We start from the raw sequence: 22891 nt of genomic DNA on the forward strand, positions 1-22891 counted from the left end.
CTGCTCTCTGCCCTTTTCTTTTCATGTGGTCATGCTCTGTAGGAGCTGACTATATAGTTACATGACCATGTTTCTTCGAAATGCTATTTTTATTGCGGTGCCCTCCAGGGGAAGTTCTAACTGTTACACACTAATGCCAAGTGTATGAAGGAATACAAAAACACAGTTTATTTCTGATGAAAATGTAAGGTGCTGAATGGCTAAATACTAATAAGGTCCCAAAGGCAGGACCTATTGGCTATGCCAATGCTTGTTTTCTACTCATGCCTCAAAAGATGTTTCATCATGCTGAATGTAATCACAGACTAGAAAGTGGCTCTCTGGGAATCAGGAGGCAAACTCATTCACCACAAGGGGCACTGGATGGGCAAAGGGATGCTGGCTGTGTTACTGTCAACATTCGAACATGTCCTTTTCTTCCCCACACTGGAAAATGCTGACCTCTTATCCATATTGTTGCAAAAAAGAGTTTGAGGAGACAAATAAGGACAATGGTATTAAGACCCTAATTTATTGTAGTTCAGTGTCAACACTTGCGCAACTTTGTACATTTAGCACTGCACAATTTTCCCCTGTATGCGCCACTCAGTGCTGAACTTTTTTTCACGCGGACCTCTGTTAAAGGAACAATATTAAAGACGAGCCTACGGTACTTCCAAGATGTTAGTGTGGTCATATTCGCTGTGCAAGGCAGCTGCCCTTTAAAAGGCACGGAGAAGAAAAGATTTGGCAGTTTTTTAACTGAATTTAAGGATATAGGGAGCTGGAGCTTTGTAAAGAGGGATCTGAGAAGTGACAGACTACGGCCCTCATTAGACCGTCAACCTTCCGGTGGCAGTTGAACCGCCGCGCTCCTGGTGTCTGACCAACAAATTACGACCGTAGTGGTCGGTCCGCCAGGGGACCACCACCACCGCCAGGAACAATGATTCCGACAGGTAAGTGGTGGTCGAAATCATGCTGATCACAACTTCCCTTTCCGCTAGTCTTTTTGTGGCGGGGAACCCCAACCAAGTTGTAGGCAGTGCAGGCCCCCCACTGCCCAGCACCCTTGGAAGGCACCCTGTCTGCTACAGTAGACAGTGTGCGTTCCGAGGGTGCTGGGGACACCCTCTGTGCCACGGCATTGGCTTCGGCTCTATGAGGAGTCGAAGTCAATGCCGCTGCATGGTTTCCACTGGGCTGACCAGCAGAAACATCAGAATTCTCAATGATATTCTGTAAACATATGAAAAGCCAGGACTTGGACAATCTCAAAATAAAAATAACAAAAACAACCATCTTCTCTTGACAGTAGCCTTTGCAACACATACTGATATACCAGTACAACAAGTTGGCATATCTTCAAGGGGACCAAAACCACCTCACATATTTGGCAAAAGATATGAAAATACATTCATCAAATCATGCCGCATAACATATATATATATATATATATATATATATATATATATATATATATATATGAAATACACTTCCTTAAATAAACATTAAGGCTCCAGCACTCCACAAAGGTTAGAAAGGTTTATTATAACCAAGCAGGAACGCGTTTCGGCGTGACCGCCTTCTTCAACCTGCGGGCCGCCATTTTGGCCCCCTTTAAATATCCTTAGTGCGTCTAAGTCCAAGCACCATCGGCGATTAGGTGCAGAGAGAGAAGCGCCAAACGAAGTGTTTATATATATATATATATACATAGATAGATAGTTAGATAGATAAATACACAACCCATCAATTTTAAACCACAAATTTCATACAAAGGACAGAAAAACAGTTCCCAAAAAATACACATTCCTACATTGGATATATGGAAAGAATCCCCATATCTCGTGGTCTATACTCTTGGCTGGGATTGAGTAAATAAGCCCAGCCCCTAGGAACAGTCCTATGTATGATGGAGAGAAAGGCCATCTGTACTCAGTTTCATATGTGTCATGGAAGCATACCCTTTCACTTAATAAAAAATCACAACGTTCATTTGCAAGCAGTTTGTTTCCAATCATCCAGGATGTGTAAGCCATGCGTCACTGAGTTGCACTTTTCGATCCAATATAGTTCCCTTTTTGAGAGAAGGCTGGCCTTTTTCCCTCCTCTCGGGCCAAGTTTGACTTCTGCAATCACCCGCCATTCTAGATCATCGCTGTTTTGCTGCTGCCTTTGATAGTGTTCAACCATTGGCACTCTTCCCATGCCACACTTGATCTGCTTCTGTGCTGCAGAATCCTGCACTTGACCTTTTGCGTCATCTGTCCAGTGTAGATGAAGTGAGATTATTAAGAGGGGAAACAATGGAGCCGTAGTTATTAATGAACCTCCTGTAATACCCAGTGAGACCTAAAAAGGGTCTGACCTGGGTCTGAGTAGTAGGGGTAGCCCAGTCCATAACTGTCTGGATCTTCCCCTGTAGTGGTTCAAGCTGTTCTCCACCTACTAGGTGGCCCAGATAAACCACTTCCCCCTGCCCCATCTGGCCCTTTGAAGCCTTAATAGTGAGGCCTGCCTTTTGTAGGGCCTCCAGACCTTTCCATAGATGGACCAGGTAGTCATCCCAGGTGGAGCTAAATACAGCAATGTAATCTAAGAGTGTTGCACTAAAAGCTTCCAAACCTTGGAGGACTGTATTCACCAGCCTGTGGAAAGTGGCAGGTGCATTTTCCAAACCAAAGGGCATAACTGTGAATTGATACTGCCCTCCTATGGTAGAAAATGCAGTTTTTGCTTTTGCATCCTCTGATAACTTGACCTGCCAATACCCTATAGTCAGATCAAAGGTGTGTAGATACTTGGTAGAAGCCAGTGTACCTATGAGCTCATCTGCCCTGGGTATAGGGTGAGAATCAGTTTTGGTTACAGTATTAAGCCCTCTGTAGTCCACACAAAACCTCATTTCTCTCTTTTCTTCTTTGCAATGAGGTTTGGGGAGAAGCACCACTGGGCTGGCCCAGGGGCTATCAGAGGGCTCAGTAACTCCTAGGTCTCCCATTTTCTGCAACTCAGATTTAACACAGTCTCTGACATGGTCAGGCTGCCTATAAATCTTACTTTTGACAGACAAACTGTCTCCAGTATCAATTGTATGTTCACACCAGGTAGTTTACCAGGTATGAGGGAAAAGAGGTCAGAAAATTTCCCCAGGAGAATTTTGCAGTCCTCCCTCTGCTCTGCTGTGAGGCAGTCTGCAAGCACCACTCCTCCCACTAAGCCATCAGATTCAGTGTTGGAGAAGAGGTCAGGGAGAGGGTCACTCTCTTCCTCCTTCCCCTCATCTGTGGCCAGGGTTAAATCAGCCCCATCATAGTAAGGTTTAAGGTGGTTGACATGAAGCACCCTACGGGGACTTCTGGCACTGCCCAGGTCTACCAGGTAGGTAACCTCACCTTACTTCTCCACAATGAGATGGGGTCCACTCCATTTGTCCTGGAGTGCTCTTGGGGCCACAGGCTCAAATACCCACACCTTCTGTCCTGGGTGGTACTCTGTCAGGACAGACTTCTAGTCATGCCATTGCTTTCGGAGCTTTTGGCTGGCCTGAAGGTTTTTAGTGGCCTTTTTCATGTACTCAGCCATTCTGGATCTTAGGCCAAGTACATAGTCTACAATGTCTTGTTTAGGGGGCTTCAATGGTTGCTCCCACCCCTCTTTCACAAGAGCAAAGGGACCCCTAACAGGGTGACCAAAGAGGAGTTCAAAGGGGCTGAAGCCCACTCCTTTCTGGGGTACCTCCCCAGAAAGGGCGAAAAGGAGGTATGGCAAGAGGACATCCCATCTACGTCTGAGTTTTTCAGAGAGTCCCATGATCATACCTTTGAGAGTTTTATTAAACCTCTCAACCAATCCATTTGCTTGTGGATGATAAGGGGTGGTAAATTTGTATGTTATACCACACTCCTTCCACATTGCTTTCATGTATGCAGACATGAAGTTACTACCTCTGTCTGATACGCCTTCCTTAGGGAAACCCACCCTGGAAAATATTCCCAGGAGGGCCTTTGACACTGCAGGTGCTGTAGTGGTCCTTAAGGGAATAGCTTTTGGATACCTTGTGGCATGGTCCACTACCACAAGGATGAACCTATTGCTAGAAGTTGTTGGAGGGTCAAAGGAGCAAACAATATCAATCCCTACCTTCTCAAAGGGCACCCCAACCACTGGCAGTGAGATTAAGGGGGCCTTTGGGGTGCCACCAGTCTTGCCACTGGCTTGGCATGTTACACAGGAGCAACACAACTCCTTAGTGTCCTCTGACATATCAGGCCAGTGAAAATGAGAAACAAGTCTGTCCCATGTTTTACTTTGCCCCATTGCCCAAATGTCCAGCCAAAGGAATGTCATGTGCCAGAGTTAGGAGAAAGTCTCTATACTGTAAAGGGATAACCAATCTCCTGGTGGCACCACGTTTAGGGTCTCTTGCGTCAGTACAGAGGAGATTGTTCTCCCAGTAAACTCTATGGGGATCATTGACATCCTAATTCTGCTGTTTAACAGCTTGCTGTCTGACACCCTCTAGTGTGGGACAGGTTTGCTGTACCACACTCAGTTCCTCCCTGCCAGGCCCCCCTGCACCCAAAAGCTCAGCTGTGTCAGCTTCAAGCTCCTCTGGTGTAGGTTCTGCACAGGGAGTTGACTCCTCCTCATCAAAAGGGGAATCATCTGGAGAGGGAGGGATAGTGGACAAGGGTTTGCCCTTTCTACCCCTAGTTTTTGGGAGCAATTGGTCCATTGTTCCAGGATCCAAGTTTCCCTATCCTCTTTGCTTCTTGGCCTGAGCCACAGTAAGAGCAAAGATATGACCTGGAATGCCATTGGCCTCCAACTCCACTTCAGCCCAAGCTGAAGTCTCCAAATCATTTCCTAAGATACACTCTATAGGTATGTCAGTGGATACCACAACTTTCCTTGGACCAGTAAACCCCCAAATCCCCCCACACCCCTACAGTTGAGATTCACAACAGCCATGGGGTGGCTAACAGTGCTGTTATGGGCGTCTGTCACTTGGTACTGATGATCAAGTAGGTGTTGCTCAGGGGCTACCAGTTTGTCCATCACCATTGTGACACTGGCACCTGTGCCCCTGTAGGCCTCAACTTGAACACCATTTATTAGGGGTAGTTGCTTGTACTTATCCATATTAAGGGGACAAGCAACTAAGGTGGCAATGTCAATGCCACCATCAGAGACTAAAAGAGCCTTAGTGGTCTCCCTAACTAGCCCAACCCCACTACATTACCAAAAGTGAGCGCAGCTACACCCTTTGATTGACTATTGGTAGTGTTTTCCCCACCACCATTGCTATTACTAGGGGAACTAGGGGAAGAAGTGGGGATTGAGGTGGTGGGAGGCTTGGTGTTTCCCTTTGGAAAAGTGGGATCACTTGCCCAATGGCCTTTGTTGTCACATAAATAGCATCATGGCTTTTTCTGCTGATTTGAAGAGGTTTTGGACCCACCTCCCCCAAAGGATTTTTGTGGGCCTGATGACGATTGTTGATCTCTGTCCCCACCCTTGTCATGAGACCTACCACCCTTCTTCTTGCAGTCCTTGTCACCCAGTGTATGAGCTTTTCTGCTCACCCTTGTCCTGACCCATTTGTCTGCCTTCTTTCCCAGTTCTTGGGGAGAGGTCAGATCTGAGTCCACAAGATACTTGTGCAACAAATCAGACACACAATTGTTCAATATATGCTCTCTCAGAATTAAGTTATACAGGCTTTAATAGTCAATCAACTTATTGCCATTTAACCAACATTCTGGGCCTTCACTGAACAGTCTAAAAATCTAGCCAATACTGTGAAGACCCCGTTCTGGTCTCTCTGAACTTCATTCTATATTGCTCAGTGGCTAAGCCCAGACCATCCAAGAGTGCAATTTTGAGAGTGTGATAGTTGTCTGAGTCCTCCTCCTTGACAATAAGGAGTATGTCTCTCCCTTTGCCAGTGAAAGACAACCACAGGATAGCAGCCCACTGTGCTTGAGGGACCCTCTGAACTTTACTGGCCCTCTCAAGTGTAGCACACCACTTATAGATGTCATCCCCATCCTTGTAAGGGGGAACAACCTTGTTCAGATTTCTGGAATCAAACGTAGGTTCCCTAACACTGGAGTTCTTGAAATTACTACTGCTGTCACCATGGGGAACTACCCCCAACCTGTGCCTTTCCCCTTCCATAGCATGCAATTCCCTGAATAAGGCCAACTGTTGCTGCTGTTGCTTCAGTCTGGCCTCCTCTAACCTCAGCTTTCTGAGTTCCCTGTATATGGTCTGGTCCTCAGGGTTATATGTGTGTGACACCTCTGAGACACAAGTCACATGGAAATTGGAAGAGCCAGATCTTTCCCTAACTTGAGTCACCCTAGTTACCAGGCATCTAGGTGTGAAGTGAGCTCTACTTGTGCTTCACCCCTCCCCACTCCCAGCTACACTAGTGGTTTTGTTGAGGGAAAGATTTGTGGAAGGACCCTCTCCAGGATTATCATAATGCTCTCCTGAGTCTACTTGGTTGGAATCTTCCTCTACCTCCCCCTCTGACTGTACCTGACCACTGCTAAGTCCCTGGTCATCCTGCAGGAGGAGATTTAAGAGGAATTCCTTATTGGGGTTCTTGCCAATCCCTAAACTTCTTTCAATGCAGAGACCCCTCAAACCTTTAAAATTCAAACTTTTATAAGTTGTCTTCACAACTCTGGGGGCAGCCTCTGCACCAGACATGTTGACTGAAAGAGTTTAGAAAAACGAGTAAATAGTTAGTAGACTATTAGGCCTAACTTTTTAGAGAAAAGAAAAACTTTTCAGAAACTTTTGAAACTTTTAGAAAGTTTTAAAGAACTTTTTAGAATGTTAGAAATGACTTCTAGGTACAATTATGTATAGCTCTAAGTATTGGAGTAAACTTTTCTTGTGAAAAGCACTAGTAACAAATTGGTAAAGCAATTGCAAGTACTTATCCCACCGCTGCACCACCAATGTAGGAGGCTGGCCTGATTTGTAGTGGGTAACCTAGGTACTTACACCTTATACCAGGTCCAATTATCCCTTATTAGTGAAATGTAGTCAGTGTTCTAGCAGCTTAGGCTGTCTAGAGGTAGCTGTAGCAGAGCAGCCAAGGCTGAACTAGGCGACATTTCAAACTCCTGCAATACCACTATAGTTACACAGTACTTATACACAATAAAAGACAATACTCAGTGTTACCAAAAATAAAGGTACTTTATTTTGGCGACACAAGGCCAAAAATATCTTAGAGGCAATACTCCTTCTGGAGGTAAGAATTATACACAATATATATACTAGAGACCAAAATCAGGCAAGTAAATAGTCACAGAATAGTGCAAACAGTAGAAAGTACAATAGAATGCAATATACCTACGGGCAACACAAACAATATGCTAAGAAAGTGGAATGAGAATCACGAATTCCCCCCTAGGCAAGAGTAGTGTGCAGAGAGGAGCTGGGAGTGAAAGAAAACACCAAAGGTAAGTAAAATACCCCACCCCAGAGCCCAGGAAAGTAGGAGTAAAGTACTGCAAGTTTCCTCAGGACACACTACAAGTCGTGATTAGAGGTATTGCAAGAACCAAGCAAGACTGCAAGCAACAAAAGGTGGATTCCTGGGCCTGAAGACCTGTGAAGAAAGGAGACCAAGTCCAGAAGTTGCAGAAGATTCCAGGAAGGACATGAGCCCCTGCCAATCCAGAAGATGGTGCAAAAGAGCATTCTCCGGTTAGAAGAAGTCTGCAGAAGGGCACCAAAGAAGATGGCTGCGGGTTCCTGCATGATGCAAGAGATGTCCCACGTTGAGAAGTTGTATGCAGGCAGTTTGCGTCACTGGATTCGTCCAACAAGCCTTGATTCAAGCAAGGTCGCGGTTTGCGTCAAAACAGCACTGCCTGGACCCAGGAGGAAGCTGGGGGCCTCAACTCGGACTGAGGAGGCAGATGAGGGCTCCCAACACGGGAGGGAACTCACAGATGACCAGGCAGCACCCACGGGAGTCCCAAGAGACAGGGACAAAGAAGGGGCAAATTGCGGTTGCTGCAGCAGTACAAAAGAAGGTTCCACGCCGCTGGAGAACAACTCAGCGAGTTGTTAGTCGCAGGATGGAAAAAGTGCACAGAGGCCTCAGGAGCTAGAGATGACGCGGAGCACAGGGGTACTGTTGCAAACCGGGATGGTAAGCTCTTACCTCCACCAGATTTGGACAGCTGGACCTTAGGACACTCCGGGTCGAAGGGGTCCACCACCTGTGTTCCAGGGAGCATGCTTGTCGTCAGGAGAGGAGTCCCAGAGAACCAGTCATTGTCTTCGAAGGTGCCTGCTTTAGCAGGGAAGTGACTCAGTCACTTCACAGGAGATTCTTTTGGTTCTTCTGGTGCAGGGGGAAGGCAGGGAGTCCTCAGAGCGTACACACCTTGGAAACTGTTGCAGTTGCTGGCCTATAGCTGAAGTTGCAGGGTCACAGTAGCCTTTCTGGATACTTTGTTGCAGTTACAGCGGTTCCTGGAGCAGTCTGCAGTTGATCCGACGGTCAAAAGCTGAAGTAGAGGTTGCAGAGGATTCCTGGAAGAAACTTGCAAGCTGAATCTAAAGAGGAACCCACAAGAGAGACCCTAAATAGCCCTGAGAGGGGGGTTGGCTACCTAACCAGGTATGCATCTATCAGGAGGGGTCTCCGATGTCACCTGCTGGCACTGGCCGCTCAGAGATCTCCAGAGTGTCCCCAGTCCTTGGAAAACAAGATGGTTAACGCTAGGGACACACTGGAGGGTGTCTGGGAACCAAACCTCGGGTGGTGATGGACAGGGGAGTGGTCACTCCCCTTTCCTTTGTCCAGTTTCATGCTTTGTTCTGCCTTCCTGGGACTGAGCTGCTCAGACCCCAAGAGGGCAGAACCCTGTCTGTGAGGTGGCAGCAGCGATAGCTGCAGTGCAAGCCACAGAGAGGTGGTTTGGCAGTACTGGGGTTCCATGGTGGAGCCCACAGGATGCATGGGATTGCCCCCCCGTACCAGATTTGGAATGGGGGACAATTCCATGATCTTAGACACCTTACATGGCCATATTCGGAGTTACCATTGTGAAGCTACATATAGGTATTGACCTATATGTAGTGCAAGTGTGTAATGGTTTCCCCGCACTCACGAAGTCTATGGAATTGGCCCTGGACAGTGTGGGGGCATCTTTGCTAGTGCAAAGGTGCAATCACACTTAGTAACTTTGCACCTAGCCTTCAGTAAATTAAGGTTAGACAAATAGGTGACTTATAAGTTACTTAAGTGCAGTGAAAATGGCTGTGAAATAGTGTGTGCACTATTTCATGCAGCCTGCAGTGGAAGTCTTGTGAAAGGGTTTTTCTGAGCTCCTTATGGGTGGCAAAAGAAATGCTGCAGCCCCTAAGGATCCCCCTACTACTCAGACCCAGGTCAGACCCTTCTTAGGTCTCACTGGGTATTACAGGAGGTTCATTAATAACTACGGCTCCATTGTTTCCCCTTAATAATCTCACTTCCAAAAAAATGCTTGAACAGGTATTGTGGACAGCCGCCTGTCAGAAAGTCCATGGTGGAGCCACTATGATGCATGGGATTGGCCCCCCAGTACCAGATTTGGAATGGGGGACAATTCCATGATCTTAGACACCTTACATGGCCATATTGGGAGTTACCATTGTGAAGCTACATATAGGTATTGACCTATATAAAGTGCATACGTGTAATGGTATCCCCGTACTCACGAAGTCCAGGGGATTGGCCCTGGACAACGTGCGGGCACCTTTGCTAGTGCAATGGTGCAATCACACTTAGTAACTTTGCACCTAGCCTTCAGTAAATTAAGGTTAGACATATAGGTGACTTATAAGTTACTTAAGTGCAGTGAAAATGGCTGTGAAATAGTGTGTGCACTATTTCATGCAGGCTGCAGTGGCAGTCTTGTGAAAGGGTTTGTCTGAGCTCCTTTTGGGAGGCAAAAAAAATGCTGCAGCCAATAAGGATCTCCTGGAGCCCAAATACCCTGGGTACCTAGGTGCCATATACTAGGGACTTATAAGGAGGCTCCAGTGTGCCAATTGGAATTGGAATATGAAGTCACTTAACTATAGTAACTAATTTGGAAGCAGAGAGAGCATAAGCACTGAAGTTCTGGTTAGCAGAACTTCAGTGACACAGTTAAGCACTACTGACAACACACACATTAGGCCACAAACTATGAGCACTGGGGTCCTGACCAGCAGGATACCAGTGAGACAGGCAAAACATACTGACAAACAGGTAGACATTGGGGGTAACTGTTATGCTATTAATTGTGTTTGACCAATGACTTTGTGTTTCACCACTGCGCATATTAGTTGTTCAATGTTCACCAGGAGCACATTACATTCTGTATTCAGTTTAGCTGCCTATTGGCTTTAACGTGGCATTAGACATTACATTTGGTATTTTGGTTAGCGGCCTTTTGGCTTTAACATGGCATTAGACATGACATTCGGTATTCAGTTTAGCTGCCTATTGCCTTTAACATGGCATTAGACATTACATTTTGTATTCAGTTTAGCTGCCTATTGGCTTTAATGTGGAGTTAGACATTGCAGTTGAGACATTGCAGATGAGATGTGTTTTTCCACATGGTTGACCAAGCTGTGTTTTTCGTATTGAATTCACACCAAACCCTAGCTGATAAGAGAGCGTAGATTTTGTGTTTACCACTCAATCCAGCCTGGGAACGAGTGAAGTTTGGAGACTTGGCCACTCTCCAAACTTGTTTGGTTCCCACACTGAGCCAGCATTTCTGCTTTTAACGGTGGCCCTGGGCAGCAGCGAGGGGAGATCTTCCAGGACTTCAGTCAGGAGCGGACGTCAGCTGCCTGTCTCCCGTTTGGGCGGAAAGCCTATTTCTCGCAGTTGAACTGGAGTCATCAACTTGAAGATAGGAGAAAGATGACAAGCAGTGATAGGCCCTACGGTGATGCAATTTTGACTTTTATTCTTTGCTTTGAAGTTATGCTATAATATAATCACATATATTTGATGTGTACATTGCAATTGAGAAGTACTTTGATATATTTTGCTTTCTTTGCTGTGGCTACTTTTAAACGTGTTCTTCCAACCTACTAATCTCGTCTTTCAGGAACCTCGTGGTGAAGTAATAATAATAAATGTCTTCTTTAAACTAAGAAGTGCATTCCAGAGAAGTTTTGTCAGCTCGGTCATAAGATAAGCGAAGGAAAGCAAAACAGTAACATGCCAAGAAAGATGATACTTTCCTACTCTTGGGCAGGGTATAAATCACTGGTATCCGCTGGTGCTCTTTGTTGAGGAAATTCTAGTCATTCCTAGTAATGAATCCTAGGTCTAAACCTTTTTTAGTGATTTGGGCTATCATAATCTGTACTTCGCCTATAGGGTTTTTCTAATCCTTCTGTAACAAGTTTCATCACTCAGCTGGGTCACAATTTAATTACGTTAACCAGATGTAGCTTAGATAATAATTCCACCACCCTTGTGAGCCGGTTTGATTACTATCTCAGTGTTCCTACTTAGATCTCTCATTATAGGTGAGATTATATTTAATAAACCTCCTCTCATTGCTAAGTGTCTTGATTGTCCTTAAAACTATCTTCTCAAATGCTAAAATCTCGAGGGGCACCAAAGAGCAAGATGGGCGCACTGTTGTGAGGCTCCTATAATCTGAGGGGAAATCCATCATTATCCTCACTTATTTGGCCTGATCACAGCTAAAAACCTGGCAATCTACAACCTAGATGACTGCAGCAATCTGGTCATATAACCCTGATCGGGAATGATACAGCGCAGCCGCAGATCATAGGATGTTATACCCCAAACCACATCAATAAAATATCGGTTACAGTACAGGTTTGACCACACTCATCTTTACTGCCAGTATGTGGGAGCTACCGTTTTGTTGAGGGATAGGAAGAGGACACCACCTACGGGGCCTATTGGAGGTTGCTGCTCACACCTATCCTTACAAGCTGGGCAGCGAATTTCACTGTACACAGGTGTGTGACAGTGTTCCTAATAGAAAGGAAAGTAAGAACATAGGTCCTCAAGGCACTTCTAAAATTAGAAGCAAGAGCCCTCATACATCCAATGGACGTCATGCTTCATCATAGGGATAGCTCCTCGTCAGTCTGGTGCTGCAATGTCTGACGCGCCCCATTAGAGGGCTCTTTGCCGGAGATCTTGAAAAAAAGTGTGACCCGTGACAGATCCAGTAGGAGTAAGGTAAACCTACTGCCAAAAACGAAGATGTCGAGGTGCGATCTCAGATAAACCACTTGCAGATATCGGGGATTCTAGTATCCACCAATTCTGGAAAAATTTAGGAATATGTGGAGAGGCTGTTGATCACGCTCTTTGGTGCAGAATCATTCTCAAACATGTTTATTGTCGATGGGCACACCAGCCTTGATGGCTCGCCCTCTGCCGGGCACCCCGGCAAGAACAATCCTTACTAGACTCCTGAACTATTCAGACCGAGATATTGCCCTTCGTCTTGAGCAGGAAAGGCACAATCTCCAGTTTGATGGCAACACCATGACCATATACCCAGACTTCACTGTAGCTGTACAGGAAGTGTAGATGAAATTTACACCAGTCAAGCAGAAGTTGAGATTAACTTCCATATCATATGCAATGCTCTACGCAGCCCGATTTCACATTTCCTTCCACGGCAAAGATCATATCTTCACGCCTCCATAGCAGTTTACTGAGTTTATGCATTGCAATGCCATATGCTCGTCCCGGAAGGTTCACCAAATATGCCATCTAGACCGGCTAAGCCAATGTCAGTAACAGGATGATTGAATACCTCAGGGCCTAAACACCTCCTGGCTCAACTATGTTAAGTGACACTCTATGAACATATTTTATGGTTGCCTTGATTGAGGGCCTATGAATGGGCTACTGTAGGCCGGTGTACCCAGACTGCCCCCTAGCTTGCACTAAGCGCACTGACTCATCCTCTCTCCCCATGTGCTATGCCATGGCACAATGGGCTACTTAAGGGACTTTATGACGCACCCTGGACACCCCCAGTCATTCGAGGCTTAACCCGACTGGCTCTCTAGACGACCCCTTGGGGAGATACCCTAACTCATTCTAGTTGTAACATGCTGCCTTGCTTTCTTAAGGTTTTTTTCCTCACATGATTTATTGTCTTTCCCTATCATATTTCTCTTTATCTCGCTCTTGATCGATTGATTGTTTGATTACACAATTTATAAAGTGCATGGCTACCCACTGGGTTCCCCAGCGCTAATGAAAATTACAGTAGTCAGCATCCAGATCTCCCAGGGCTACATCGTCAGGAACAACCATGTTTTCAGCACCTTACAGAATTCCATAAGGGAATTGCAATCTTTCAGACATAACGGGAGGTTGTTCCACAACTTAGGTCCAAGAACACAGAAGGAACATTCACCTTGTCGGACCATCCTGGCTCTAGGGACAACAGCTAGGTTCTGATAACTTGATCTGAGAGTATGCTGCAGCACATATTTGGTGACTTCAGAGCTCAAATAGGAGGGTGCAGGGTTGTAGAGACATTTATACATGAAGCAAAGTGCTTTAAAATGCACCCGTTTTTCCACAGGCAACCAATGGAGAGATTTTAGTAAGGTGGCAGAGCTAATAAACTGCGCTGGGAGAAGCAAAAGATGTGCAGCAGCATTCTGTACTATTTGAAGGCGTTTTAATAAGGTTTTTGGCACTCCAAGATTGAGAACATTTCCGTAGTCCAGTCTTGACATAACTAAGGCTTGGACTACGGTGTGCTGAGCTGTAAACGTAATACAGTAGAGAATTTTCCTCAGCCATTTTAAGATGTCAAAAAAGGTGGCAGCCACCTTAGTTATCTGTTGCCTCATTGACAGGTCCATATCCAGCCACACTCCCAGACTCTTTACTAACATGAGAGGAAGTATAGGAGCACCCAAAGATTTCGGCCAGCTCTGTGGGCCCCATAATGATTTACCGACCAACAGTAATTCAGTCTTGTCCCCATTCAGCTTCAGAAAATGTGTGTGCATCCAGTCTGCCACTTGCTGAAGATGGAGGGGAAGTGCGGCCACGGTTGATTAGTTCTTATATGACATTGAGACCACTATTTGAGTATCATCCACGTAGGAAAAGAGAGTAAGACCAAAACTCTTGACAATATCAGCCAATGGTCTCACATAGAGATTAAATAGTAAAGGGCTCAAAATAGAACCCTGACATAAGAGTGCATGGCTCAGATCTGCATTGGTTGGAATGGACCTCAAAGAAACAACCCTTCAAAAAGGATTCTGTCCAGGTGAGTGCTTTGCCCTGTATACCCAAGCCATCAAGTCTCCTATGTGATATTTCATGATTTCTGCCCCTCCAACATCCGATTTATGTCTCAGGAATTCAGTGACCCCAAGCAGTGCTGATTTAGTGCTATAATCTGCATAGAATCCCGACTGAGAAGGATGGAGTAATTCATTCTGTTCTATAAATTGTGTTAATTGCAAATTGACATGTTTTTTTCTAACAGTTTTGAGAAATGGATAAAAGGGATATGGGTCTATAATTCACCATACCCATGAAACAGCATTAGGCTTTTTCAGCAATGGGGTGACTAAGGCTGTTTTCCAGTGACTACGAAAAAACTATTATCCTCTTTACACCCCTCTGTCTCCTTCTAGAACTATTTCCTCACATCACTCTCTCATAAAAACACAGATGCCAACGCCACTGTGTTGTTATTATGGCTCTTGTTCTGGTAACAAGTTTATAGGAGGGCTACACATTACTGACGGAGTTCGGCCATCAGTTTGGGAGGTGGCTGGATAAGGAACTGTTTCAATTGTTATCATGTGCACAACTGTTTCTTCTGGAGTGTCAGATGATTCGGTGACCCATGTAAAGGCAGACAGATAATCGCCCATCTGGAAAGATTAAATATCTATTTTCCCCTTTTACAGGAATCCCAATTAAGGGTTTCGGCGTGCACAACATTTGCGACCCAATAGGAGATTTTCTACTTTCTCCTCTAATGCACGAGGAACTATTATCCAAATTTGTAGGGGAGTCCCATACACACCACTGGGTGCTATGAATGTGACCAGGGGTGGTACACATTGATGTGGGGACAGCTTGCCTCAACAATGGTCACTATTGCTAATTGTTATGGTCCCAACGCAGACGATCCAAAACTATTTGACAGGCTCTGGGGATGGATTGCAGACATTAGTTCACTGCATGTCATAAGGGGCAGAGATTTCCACAATAAATTAAATGTGACATTAGATAGCTCACAAACCCCAGCCACCTATCAGGAGCAAGACATATTGAAGAAATAATGGAAGAGCACAAACTAGTGGATGCCTGGAGGGCACTACACCCTTCAGATGGGGAAGGTACCTTCTACTCCAGGTACACAATAGTTGGTCACGCTTAGACTATTGGCTGGTGTCCAAGGGACTGAGTAGCTATATACACAAGGTCACTCACTTAGCACATACATATTCTGACCATGCCCTGGTTCTAATAGAATTGTGCCCCCGCACTTGCATCCTCAGGGGTTAATTAGAGGCTATTCCCTTCCTTGTTGCTTGACACTCCTTTCCGAGTGGAAATAAAACAGGAAATTTTCAACTGTTTGATCAGAACAACAGCTTGAGTCCCGGCGACGGGCACTATGTGGGAGGCCTTCAAGGTCACCATGTGAGGTATCTGTCAGACTAGGGGCGGTGGGACACTGAGATCAAAACATGACAAGCTCATTAAAATCAGAGACCGGCTTAAACGTGCTAGAGTATAGACTGAGTGGTTTTACAGACCACACACTGTCTCAGTAGATTTGCCTCACCATGTCGGAATGCCCGCATGGGCTGCCTGCCGACTTCTATAAGACGTATATTGACACGCTGCTCCCGGTTCTGAAATCTTTCTATCAACAGGCACAGGAGCTGGGCCTCCTCCCGCCCTCTATGTGAGAGACCAGAATTATCACTCTACTTAAACCAGGAAATCTGCCCGAATATTGTAATTCATATAGGCCACTGTCACTCATTAATTGCAACGCCACTATTCTCGCAAAAATCCTAGCCAACCAGCTTTCCCGGTTTATGTCTTGCTTATGACCAATCAGGATTTATACCTGGGCGGTCCACATCACACAATTTATGAACCCTTTTCGCGCTACTGCAGGATATAGGTCCAGCTATTGCTGCGGTGGCAGATTTGTTTACATCACCAAGGATTTCAATACTTTGGAATGGGACTATCTGGTGATTGAACTTCGTCGTATTGGATTTCCCCCCTTCTTTTTGAAATGGAGCGCGCTCCTCTATTCTCAACCCACTGTGAAAGTCAGAATCAATGGCGCAGACTCAAGACCGTTTGCGATATCCAGGAGCACCCAACAGGGATGCCCACTCTTGCCATTGCTCTTTGCACTGGCGATAAAGCCACTAGCGGGAGTATGCCATTTCACCACATACTAGTCTCATTATGTGAAGATGATATAACGATATACCTTAAAGAGCCACGTACTAGTCTAACTGCTGTATTACGCAAATGTGTTCACTTTGGAGGGTTCTCAGGCATCCACATAAATTGGGAAAAGTCTCAATTACTCCCTCTAATGCCTGCTACAGTACAGTTCTCTCCATACTTTCCTCTAGAGTGCCGTGACTCTGGGTTGCGTTAGCTAGGAATTTTAGTGTCCAATGAGAAGAGAGAAGTTATATGTGCGAATTACGGAGTCGTTCTTTCCAAAACCACAGACAGCATTACATGATGGATTTTGCTACCTTTGTCCTTGGTGGGGCACATTGCACTTATGAAGATGGTTAACCTACCCACATTTTTGTATCTATTTTTCAACATCCCCTACTTCCCGGGACACCGCCTCTTTCACGCACTCAAAACACAACTCATTTCCCTGGCATGGTAAACAACTCCACCTGTCATGGACCACCCTAACAAGAGAATTCTCTAAAGGAGGCTTTAACGCTCTGGATATGGAGCTCTCTTACTTATGCGCTCAGGTGCACTGCACAATACACTGGTATAGACCCACCCCATATCTGACGCACCTGGCAATAGAACAAGGGTACATGACTTCTATACCCCCCTCTTCATATTTGGGTTCACAGATACCCTCCTCCCTCTATGCGGATGCCACTCTTGCGAGTACGTCCTTGGCATGGGGCAGACTCTCCAAAAAATAAGGTAAACCGCTGCTTTATTCCCCACTGCTGCCACTATCTTATCATCAGTTCTTCCCAGTCACACATGAAACAACTAGCAGATATAGTAATACAGTCTTACTACACGTGGGATTTACACACCACAAGTGCGCACTTATCACACGGGAGGCACTAATTGAGGGAGAAACCTAACCCCCTTAGAAATCTCTTATGTATTCGGAATAATGTGAGGGCGGAAGAACCCCCTGCTCTAGATACTTTACACATGCGGCTTAAGTTCACAGGCCCCAGACACCTAGGTGGTCATTCTGACCCTGGCGGTCTTTGACCGCCAGGGCGGAGGACCGCGGGAGCACCGCCGACAGGCCGGCGGTGCTCCAATGGGGATTCCGACCGCAGCGGTAAAGCCGCGGTCGGACCGGCACCACTGGCGGGGTCCCGCCAGTGTACCGCGGCCCCATTGAATCCTCCGCGGCGGCGCAGCTTGCTGCACCGCCGCGGGGATTCCGACCCCCCCTACCGCCATCCAGATCCCAGCGGTCGGACCGCCGAGATCCGGATGGCGGTAGGGGGGGTCGCGGGGCCCCTGGGGGCCCCTGCAGTGCCCATGCCACTGGCATGGGCATTGCAGGGGCCCCCGTAAGAGGGCCCCTACAAGTATTTCACTGTCTGCTGCGCAGACAGTGAAATACGCGACGGGTGCAACTGCACCCGTCGCACAGCTTCCACTCCGCCGGCTCGATTCCGAGCCGGCTTCCTCGTGGAAGCCTCTTTCCCGCTGGGCTGGCTGGCGGTCTGAAGGCGACCGCCCGCCAGCCCAGCGGGAAAGTCAGAATTACCGCCGCGGTCTTTCGACCGCGGAACGGTAACCTGACGGCGGGACTTTGGCGGGCGGCCTCCGCCGCCCGCCAAGGTCAGAATGAGGGCCCTAGTATCGATTTTGTACCATACCACCAAACAAGAGTATCCTGACCCGACGGACAGAGCACACACCTAGTGGGAACGGGAATTGAGAATCTCCATAATGGAAAAACAGTGGCAATAATTCTGTCCTCAGACAGGTCCGTTAACCCCCAGCAGTAGATTACACACAATACACTATACATTTCTACACAGACTCTACTATACACCTGTTAGGTTACACAGATTCCGCCGGCGTGCTGACGATTGCTGTACAAGATGCGGGGTGGAGGGAGCAGACTTTCTTTCCTTGACTTGGTCTTGTGCATATTGGAATGAGATAGAGGCAGCGCTGACCCTTATGATAGAGCAATATATTACCCTCACCCGCTTATAGCACTCCTAGGATATACTGGGGAAATTGACCCAAAGTATCTGATACAGCACTAGGTCTACCCTTAGCAAAGCGCAAAATTGCCTGTAGGTGGGGACGGGAACGGGCGCCTAAATTTAATGACTGGCTGAGTGGCCTGCCATATTGTGAAAAAAACAAATGACCACATATGCTGAACTTCTACACCTGCGGTCTAGGCCCAGAGACATAAGTTATCCCGTACAGTCCTATCTCTTGACTCTGTCTCCAGACACAGAGACAGAGGCCGAGCCTATCATCTCATATTGAAATCCCTCACTCAACTCATATACTCACTGGGGCCGCATGCAATGGTGTTGACACGTCTAAACGGTGCTGCACTTGTGAACCCAGTGTTCATTAAATGCAATGGTTGGTGGTCACAAGGCTGGTCGCCGGTGCAGTTAAATTCCATAAACGAGACAAACAACATGGAAACCTACCCTGTTATGTGCACATGCCCCGCTTGCAAAAGTTAGACTATTCCTGCTCAAGGTAAGGTGATGTGAAGCATATGTTAACATAATACACCAGAATTGAACAGGGTCCCGTTGTTTCACAGTTGAACATAAATGTAATTCTTGTTCACTGTTGCTTGTATGCATTAATTGAAAACATTCAATAAAGAAATTGATTAAAAAAAGCCAATATCTCACGCTGCATTGTACAGGATAAAGGTATAAAAGTAGATGGTGGTCTTAATCCCGTTATTTCATTTGGAGAATGGTGAGGATGTACCACCTGCAAAATAATAGTTCAATCAAATCTTCCTGAAGAACCTCTGCATCTCCAATCTGACCTCTAAGAAATTGGTTCTGGTAACCCTGCCAAAAGACAGTCCTCTGCTCATTACAGATATTTCATCAGGCTTAAGTCTATGTTTGAATAAATTAAAGATAGGAGCCATATTCAGTGCAGTGGGGTTCTCAGGTGGGTCCAAGGTAGCGTTCTGCTCCACCAAGAATACGGCTGGCACCTCGTCCTTCACCTCCGTGAGATTCCTGATAGTAATTTGCATGACCCATGGCTCTGCCTCTCCTCCCCCTCTGAGATCCCTTCTCCCCGTGACCGCTGGCTAAACAAGCATTTGCAATGCAACGGGTCTCGCGTTTGCTCATGTTAGAGCTGATCGCATTGTAAACTCCTAACCCGACTTTTCACCTATCGGGCAAAAGTGCATTTATGTACATAACCAGAAAAAGTGAAATTAAATATGTAAAGCGCTCGACTTCTGCCAAGCAAGATCGTGCTCGTAAATTAGAGAAAAAGAAGTCCAAGAGCCCGATGGAAAACAGCGAGCCTCGCATGTTTTCTGTACTTGGTCGCTGCGCTCGAGGAGGGCTAGCCACCGGAAAAGGCATGACGTATGCGTGCCTTCGACTAATGAAAGCAAGCAGATTTTATTAGGCAAGGCCATGAACCAATAAAAAACACTGACGTGACGTTGACAGGGCTCCGAGCCTTTTTCTAAACACTAAAGTGTCTCGCTGTGATACGCATGCGCGAGCGCATGCAACGCAGGCTCGACCCTAAAAAGACCGGGGTCTGTTCTGCTTGGCTCTCACTGATTTCTTACTGAGCTTGTATCTGTGTTTCATTGTCAGAACTCTCAGAGGAAGAAGTGTCAGAGAAGGGAGTGTGGCCAGTTCGTCATGCCAGCGGAGGTTTGAGAGTGCATGCACGAGCAGACGTAGCAGACACTGTCAGCCCAGCTGAGACCACAGTTGAAAAACGAGCATTTGCAATGCAACTGGTCTCGCGTTTGCTCATGTTAGAGCTGATAGCGTTGTAAACTCCTAACCCGACTTTTCACCTATCGGCAAAAGTGCATTTATGTACGTAACCCGAAAAAGTGCAATTAACTATGTAAAGCGCTCGACTTCTGCCAAGCGAAATCGCACTAGTAAATTAGAGAAAAAGTAGTCCACGAGCCGGACAGAAAACAGCGAGCCTCGCATGTTTTCTATACTTGGTCGATGCGCTCGAGGAGGGCTAGCCACCGGAAAAGCCATGACTATGCATGTCTTCGACTAATAAAAGCAAACAGATTTTATTAGGCAAGCCCACGAACCAATGAAAAACACTGACGTGACGTCGACAGGGCTCCGAGCCCTTTTCTAAACACTAAAGCGTCTCACTGCGATACGCATGCGCGAGCGCATGCAAGGCAAGCTCGACCCTAAAAACACTGAAGCACATAAATTGAAGTAAAGGCAAAAACACACATCCAGGGCAAAGGAAGAGTACACAAGGTGCAGGCAGCAGAAGGGACTTTTGGAGTGGCCTTGACAATACAGTATAAAAGTGGTCAGTGAAAAAAGAAGAAAACACTGGTCAATACAAAATAGAGTCAATAAAGGAACTGAAGGGCACACTGTTCACAGCCCCAGGGTGCCACGCAGGAACACAGATACCATGAAGCACCCCCTGGCAACTGCACTAAGCTTTGGCAAGTGCAGCGAGAGCCATAGCAAAGAGCCGCTATTTCAGTCCAATGACCAAATAATGCACATAATTCGGTTGCCGCCTTTCAGTCACTTAGCCGATCCAGCAACCACAGCACCACAATGGCACAAATGGATTGGGAGATTACAGCATTACTTTCACGCCACAAGCGAAACGGATGGCACAGTCAAACATCCCATCAGGCTACATATACAGGGTGATGAACTGTATGAGTAATACAAAGACTTGCCAAACATCTGCACCTAGAATGATTTTGAGGCTGCTTAAAACAGGTATTCTGACCCCCACTTAAACCCAGATTTTGAAAGGTTCAAACTCAGACATGTGCGCCAAGTGGAAGGAGAATCTGTGAACACATTTTTTTGTGCAGCTGCACAAGTTGGAAAGCACATGCACAGGAAAAGACAAACAGGATAGAATCAGAGCCCAGCTAATACAGGGGTGCTGGTCCTCCAACCTAAGGAAGCTCATTTTGAGGCAGCCTTCGCAGGGATAGACAAACAGGATAAAATCAGAGCACAGCTAATTCAGAGGTGCAGGTCCTCCAACCTACGGAAGCTCATTTTGAGGCAGCCTGTCATCTCATTAGATGACATTCTGCTTCCGGCTCTGTCGCATGAACTGAATGACAGTAGGGCTGGAGAGATGGAATTTGCCCTAACATGGAACACGTCAGCCCTGGCATCATTGGGGAAGGTCAAGATTGAGGCTATCCAACAGCGACTGGTGAAACTCAGAGAAGGTATGGCCAACAATGGGAACACCACCATGTGTGGTAGCTGTGGTCTGACGCGTCATAGTCACGGTGGATGCCAAGCTCAAGGGAAGCAATGTCTGAAAGTTGGATGGCCCAACCACTTTGCGAAGGTCTGCCAATTGTCCAACACCAAAAGGACTCCAAACCCACGAGGAAAGAAGGGTGCGAGAATCTGCCAGCTATCGCTCAAACAGGGAGCAGCGGGGAGCAAATTAGTCATCAGATACAACTGACAATCAATGCAGGATGAGAAATAGGACAAAGCGTTCACCATATCCTTCTCAGAGTGGAACAATCAACAGAAAAGACCAACATCAGTCTGTCAAGTGACCGTGGAAGGAGTAAAGATAACTGCTGTCATCAGCACAGGGGCCTCAGTCAATACATTGACACCAAAACATTTCTCAAACTAGATCCTCAGCCAGAAATTACACCTACCAAGGTGAGGATATACCCATATGGGGGCACAGAGCCCATTCCGCTGAAAGGAGTCATCGAGGTGGAGGTGGAAAATGGAATCACTAAAACGAAAACAAAGTTTCATGTAACACAAGAGAACACAGGCACACTGATCTGGTGCCACACAATGGAAGATCTTGGCAAAGTTTTGTTTGCATGGCAGTTCACCAATCTCATGCAGAAGACATCCTGAAAAACTTTCCGGAACTGTTTCAGGGACTGGGTTGTCTTAAAGGAATGTGGGTGAAACTCCACATTGAAAATAGAGTTAAGCCAGTAGCTCTGCGTCACAGGAGGGTACCTTTTCATGTTCAGCCAGTGGAAGAGAAAGAACTGGAGCAACTAGAGTGACCAGAAGTCATTGAGAGAGTATCAGGGCACACTCCCAGGATGTCCCTGTTGGTCATAGCGCTGAAGCCCCAACAACCTGGTGCTATTTGACTTTTGTGTTGACATGAGACTATCCAACAAGGCCATTTAGGCAAAAAAGGTACATCACACCCGTGATAGATTAGATTATGCCTGACTTAAATGGAGCCAAATGGTTCTCCAAAACTGACTTAAGCTCAGGACATCATGAACTGATGCTAGAGGAGTTGTGCAGATACATACCCACCTACTACAGCCACGTGGGGTTAAAAAGATTCAAACGCTTCATTTTTGGCATATCTTCTGCGACAGACGTTTTCCAGGGTGCCATTAGAGAA

This window comes from Pleurodeles waltl, chromosome 11 (assembly GCF_031143425.1).
Source record: "Pleurodeles waltl isolate 20211129_DDA chromosome 11, aPleWal1.hap1.20221129, whole genome shotgun sequence".
Lineage (NCBI taxonomy): Eukaryota > Metazoa > Chordata > Amphibia > Caudata > Salamandridae > Pleurodeles > Pleurodeles waltl.